Genomic DNA, 5754 nt, shown 5'->3' on the forward strand with positions numbered 1-5754 from the left:
TTTATAAGTTGATGATAGAACTAGTGGGTGAATTTTTTTTATAGAATGAGTTTTGATAGAAATGCTGATTTAATTGAGGAGATGATGTAGTTTATGCTTCCGATAAAGGAAGCTTAATTATTATTGAGACGATTTATAGTGTTAAGTTAAGAGGATACCTGGCCAGATATAGAGCCGAGGTGAGTGAGTGAGACTTACTATAGAGATGAGTCGAATTCATGAGACAATTAAATTGTTATTAGATTTTGACTGATTGAGAGGTCATGTTTAAGTGAGAATAATTGATATTTTTTTTATGTGACCTATGTGATGATATGTTTGAGATTGTTTGATTTATAATTTTCTTGGATGTTGTAACATAGAGATAATTTTTTTTAAAATGGTGAATTGTGATCTCACTTTTATATTATAAATTTCTCCTATTGGAATTTCTTGGAATTTATTTTAATGAGCTAGATGTGATGTGAATTATGTGTATTCTAATTATGTTTAATTATTTTGATCACACCATTCCTTGATAATTTATTAATGAGTGTAATTAGTGAGTAATTTTCCTAACCTATCTCCTACTACACTTTTACTACACAATTTCACCATTTACATTCTTTAATTACCATTAACCTAAGCTAATAGACAAGTGGGCTAGTGGGGAAGCCACTTGCTAGTGTGTTGAAGAAGCTTAGTTTGGATAAGCCCTATCCATTATGAAACTTGGGCAACAAGTTGAAGAATTTAAACAAAACTCTTTTCTCTCTCCTTTCCCATCATTTTCGCCCCTCTCTACACTCTCTCCCCCTCTCACTTTTTCTCTCACTACCACCATTGTTAACCAATTCCCAAGCTTCCAAGATCATTTCTATACCAATAAACTCCATCAAATCAAGTCCTAAACATCTATAGCCTTGAATCAAGAGCATATCCTTGAATCAAGAGCATATTTGACGGAGTTTCAAGATTTGAGTCAAAAGAGGAGATTTTTATTTTTGTTCAAATCCTTGAGTAAGTGCTAAATCCTCTTAGATCTAGACTTATTTATGTTGGATATGTGTATATATGGATGATTGAAACAAGAAAACACCCCCTCTCTTACTCTTTGTAATTTTCGAAAATGTGGGTCTTTTACCCTTCAAATTTTTTTTCTTTTCCTTTTCTTAAATTGATGTTATTTAAATACTATTGGGTTCCTAATTAGTCTATTTCCATGTGTAAATAATTGAATTAAAAAGAGATATGAGATTTGAAATAGTTTAGTTTGTGTAAATTTGGGAAGTTTTGGATTTGAGGCTTGATTGATGAATTGATGGATGATATATGCTATTGAGAGTGTTTATATGAGATTTGATGGATTGGATTGATGGTCGAAATTGATTAGTAATTTTTGATATGAGTTAGTTTGATGTAATTTGGGTAAAATTGATTCTATGATTTAATTTACTAATTGATTGTTTATTTATGCTATTAAGTGTGCCAATTTGATAGATCTAAGGTTGGATTAATGATTTATGCATGTTTACAAATTTTCAAAAAGTTTAGTTTGTTAAAAATTGGGACTTTGTGATCGATGTGTTAATTGATTAAATTGGCTAAGTTTAATTGTTATTAAGCATGATAGCAATGATAATTAGGGATCAATTTGGTTAATTGTCAAGAATGCCTAAAATTGGTTAAGTTTAGTTTGCTAATAATTGGGAACTTTTGATTAAAGAGATAAATACTTGAATTGATGATGTTTATATGTTAGCTAGACTACTAGCAGAGAGAAAGCATGATTAATTTGGTTAATGATGTTGATTTGTGAAAATTTCCCGAGTTTAGTTTGCGTGCATACATGAGATCTTGTATATAAGATGAGTTATGAGCCAAGCATGTCTATATGTGGTTTTTTGATGATTATTTGAGCTTTAATATGCGATATGAGACGAAACGGACCAACCCCTGAAAACTTATATGTTGGCCGAATGTGACGAGTATAAGGGGAAGTCGATGTTTGATTTTTTTTCTTGAGTTATATGATCATGTATTTATGTTATTGTGAATTATATGAGCTTAATTTGAATTTTTGAGAATTTTGCATCGAAGAAATCCAAAGTCTAGGTATAATTGCTTGTATGTTCAAGTTTGGAGTCATTTTATGACCTTTTATACCTACTGTTTCGTTGGGTTCTTGTTACCCAAAGACCTTGAAAATTTTATGGTACGATTATATGAGCGTCGTCGGAATACCGGTAAAATTTCAAGTCAATTGGACTTCGTGTACTATTTTTATAAAATAGACAACCAAAACTGCTACATTCTGCCGAAATGTTCGGTGAGTAGCCAATAGAGTCACCTTTTTCAGTATCTTTCCCTAATGTTTTGGAGCCCAAATTTTTATTGTTAAGACATAATTGTCTGATATATGTACCCACAACATTTCAGACCTTTTTGGCAAAGTTTACTATTTTTCAAAAATCAATGTTTTCGATTGCTCAAAACTGCCGAATATGGTAGACTGTAGTAAAACAGTCATATCTCCTAAACTACTTGGAGTTTTTAATCCTACTTTTTTTTGAATGAAACTAGACTCAAAGAGGTTTCAAATGGAATAGGTTACCACTACATTGGAGTTCTGTGCCGAGTCCGGTGACGTTTATAAATCGTGTCAGTGCAGAATGAAGTTTGTTTGTGACATGTCTATGTGTGATTTGATATGTTTATGTGATTATGCTTGTTTATGTGCTTGATTGTTATGAGTTTAATCCGAGTTGAGTGTTAAGTCGAGAGTAGGACTTGTGAATCCTTAGGAGTTAAGTATACCTAGGGATTGAGAATTATTTGGGTAAATAGAAGATGAGTGATGAGTTATATAGTTTGAAGACGAGATTGGATTTTAGTAAATGAGTTTCTAACTAAGGTTTATCTTATCTCATGAACCACTCCGACATTGTGACATCTGAAGATACGAGCAGAGGACGGAGGTAAGATCGTCCAAGTACTACGAGAGTAAGCTAAGTTTGTCAGGTGGGCATTATTTTGATATACCTATTATACGAGCTTTCTCAAATGATATGATACTTATGATTATGAATTGAGTTAATGTTACGCTTGAAACTAATTGACTTGCCGAGTTTTGTTAATAATGACTTGTGTGTTACCCTCTACTGTTGAGACGAATTCGGTCCTGCCACAAGCGGGATTTTGTGCACAGAGGTGACTGTGAGCCGTCTATCGGGTCGGCCGGTCACGGTACTTGAGAGGGAGGCCTACTTCTCAGTACCTTTAATGATGAGTAGTGGATGTGGTACATACATAATGAATGTTTAAACTGCGCAGTTACTTTATTATGATGCTATGATTTGCGAAATTGCATGCACAAGTTCTTCTCTAACTAAAACCCTTGTGCGTTGCTTAATGTGGCAAGTTCAATTTATAGCTCTAAGAGCAAGCTTTCTTTTGTTTTTCGGCATATGTACACTGAGTACTTTGTACTCAACCCTGCATGTATTTCTAAATGTGCAGGATAAGCGAGAAGGAGGAAGATCCGTCTGGTGCTGGTGGGGACTTTTTGGACGACGTTGTTCCTTTTACCGTATTTATATTACATACGGTAGCTTTTTGATGTCGATGTTTATATTTTGGACTTAGTCAAGAAGTATACTCTCGGCTATATGTCTTCATACATATAGTCTGTTCACATTTTGCTGCGAGACTCTGTAAATTATGAACCTTTGTGAATATTTAACTATGTCCGCTTTGTAAACTTTGTCGAGAATCCCTGTACTTTTGAACTTACGAAGCTGATAATATTTGTGTCTTTGAGATGATGTTATTGTTATTCACTTTTGCTTGTGTTGTTGTGAGCTTCCGCTTGTTGTTTGATCTAGTTTTTCCTTCTTTACTTCATTATTTTATTTAGTCGTATCGATACTCGGTCTACGCTATCACTGGCTAGACGTCGGGCTGCGACAACTTGATTGGGGGGCATTGATATCTTGAAGGACTTGGATTGATTTGTGTTTGTTTGGTGAGAAGAATCGCTTGTGGATTTCCTTTCGATGTTGTGATTGTTGCTTGAGGACAAGCAAGGACTTAAGTGTGGGGGGGTTGTTTAGTCCTATTTTGTGATGATTTTACGGGTCTTTTTGTTGTGCATTCGAGCATGCTTCGTGTCTTTTTGATCTATCCTTCACTTGCTCGATATTATTTGGTGGTATTACTGTTGTGTGCAGGAATCGGGAGCAGCCGCGCGTTTTGGCATCGTTTGGAGCAGTTTCGGAGGCAGAGCTCACGGACGGCGGCCGCCGTCCACGGCGCCGCCGTCTCACGGCGGCCGCCGTGGAGACCGCGACCGCGGCCCTACGGCGCGGGCCGTGCATTTCTTTTGGAGAATCTGCGAAGACCACCCACGGCGGCGCCGTCACACGGCGGCCGCCGCCCCTGTGCAATTCCGGCAATTACGTTTCAGCATATAAAAACCGATTTTTAGGGTTTTATTTCACATCTCCGACCCCAGCAACCTCCACCTGCGATTTTATGCCTTTTCCCTTAGTTTAGGTAGATAGAAACATTTTAGATACTTGTGGATTCCGCTAGATCGTTGTTTTCATTGAATCGATTGTAAGTTCTTCATTTTGATTAGTTAATCTTTACAAGCTTTCTTGTTATTGCATTGCCTAGATAATCGAGCACTTAGATAATGATATTTGATTTATGCTTTTGATGTTTTCATCGCCTAGATAATTGTTTCTTTATGCGCTTAGATAAATATTGCTTTACGTTTTTAGGTTATTTATCGCTTCTAGATTAATTAGCTTAGAACCCTAGTTATTATGCCTGATCTATTGCTTCATATTTATTTCTCGCCTAGATAATTTTACTGCTTTCTTTCTATTACGTGCTAGTTAATCGGAGAGAGTGTCAGACCCAGCTTCTGATTAGAGTGTTTAGGTTTATTTCCCGTTTATTGTGCGTAGCATGATTAGAGCCCTGTTTAGCCTTCCCTGAGAATACGACTTGGGTTGACTTGCCACCCTAGGATGACCTCGTACTATTGCGGGCGACCTTAGGTGTTAGTTTGGTCGAAACAATGTTCCTCACAGTCCTTGTGCTTGGGCCATCTAACCCAAAGATGAAGTTGGACGTTTTCTTGCAGCCACTGATACAAGAGTTGAAATCTTTGTGGGAGGTAGGTGTGAACACTTACGACATATCGTTGAAGCAAAATTTCCAGATACGGGCAACTCTTATATGTACTATCAGTGATTTTCCAGCGTACGCTATGTTGTCTGGGTGGGGTATAGCTGAAAGATTGGCATGTGCACACTGTATGGATAATATAGAAGCATTCACTCTACCGAAGAGTGAAAAACATTCGTGGTTTGACAATCGTCGGAAGCTCTTACCTCGTAACCATGTGTTTAGGAGAAATAGAACTTCATTCATAAAGAATAAGACTTGCAATGTGGATCCACCAGAACAGAGATCAGAAATAGAAATCTTGGATCAAATTGAGGGGTTGGGCTTCGTGAAGGTTACAGAAGATTTCGATGGCAGAAACGCTCAACTCGCAAAATATCAACACATTAGGTGGAAGAAGAAAAGCATATTTTGGGATCTTCCCTATTGGAAGGATCTTCTGATTCGACATAACCTGGATGTCATGCACATTGAAAAAAATGTGTTTTATAACGTTTTGAACATTGTCCTCAATGTGAAGGGGAATACGAAGGATATAGAAAAGTCAAGAGAAGAATTGAAGTTCTTCTGCCGATGGCC

At 36.6% G+C, this 5754-nt stretch overlaps 1 long non-coding RNA gene across 1 annotated transcript; it reads left to right on the forward strand.

Annotated features, from left to right (window-relative positions):
• Positions 1-736: 736 nt before the first annotated feature.
• LOC131007821 (uncharacterized) lies at positions 737-3818 on the forward strand. The gene is made up of 3 exons (XR_009096306.1): positions 737-999; positions 2939-3000; positions 3499-3818. It is a non-coding gene; the product is annotated as an uncharacterized LOC131007821 (long non-coding RNA).
• Positions 3819-5754: the final 1936 nt, after the last annotated feature.

The sequence above is a fragment of the Salvia miltiorrhiza genome, chromosome 2, assembly GCF_028751815.1.
Source record: "Salvia miltiorrhiza cultivar Shanhuang (shh) chromosome 2, IMPLAD_Smil_shh, whole genome shotgun sequence".
In the NCBI taxonomy this organism is placed as follows: domain Eukaryota; kingdom Viridiplantae; phylum Streptophyta; class Magnoliopsida; order Lamiales; family Lamiaceae; genus Salvia; species Salvia miltiorrhiza.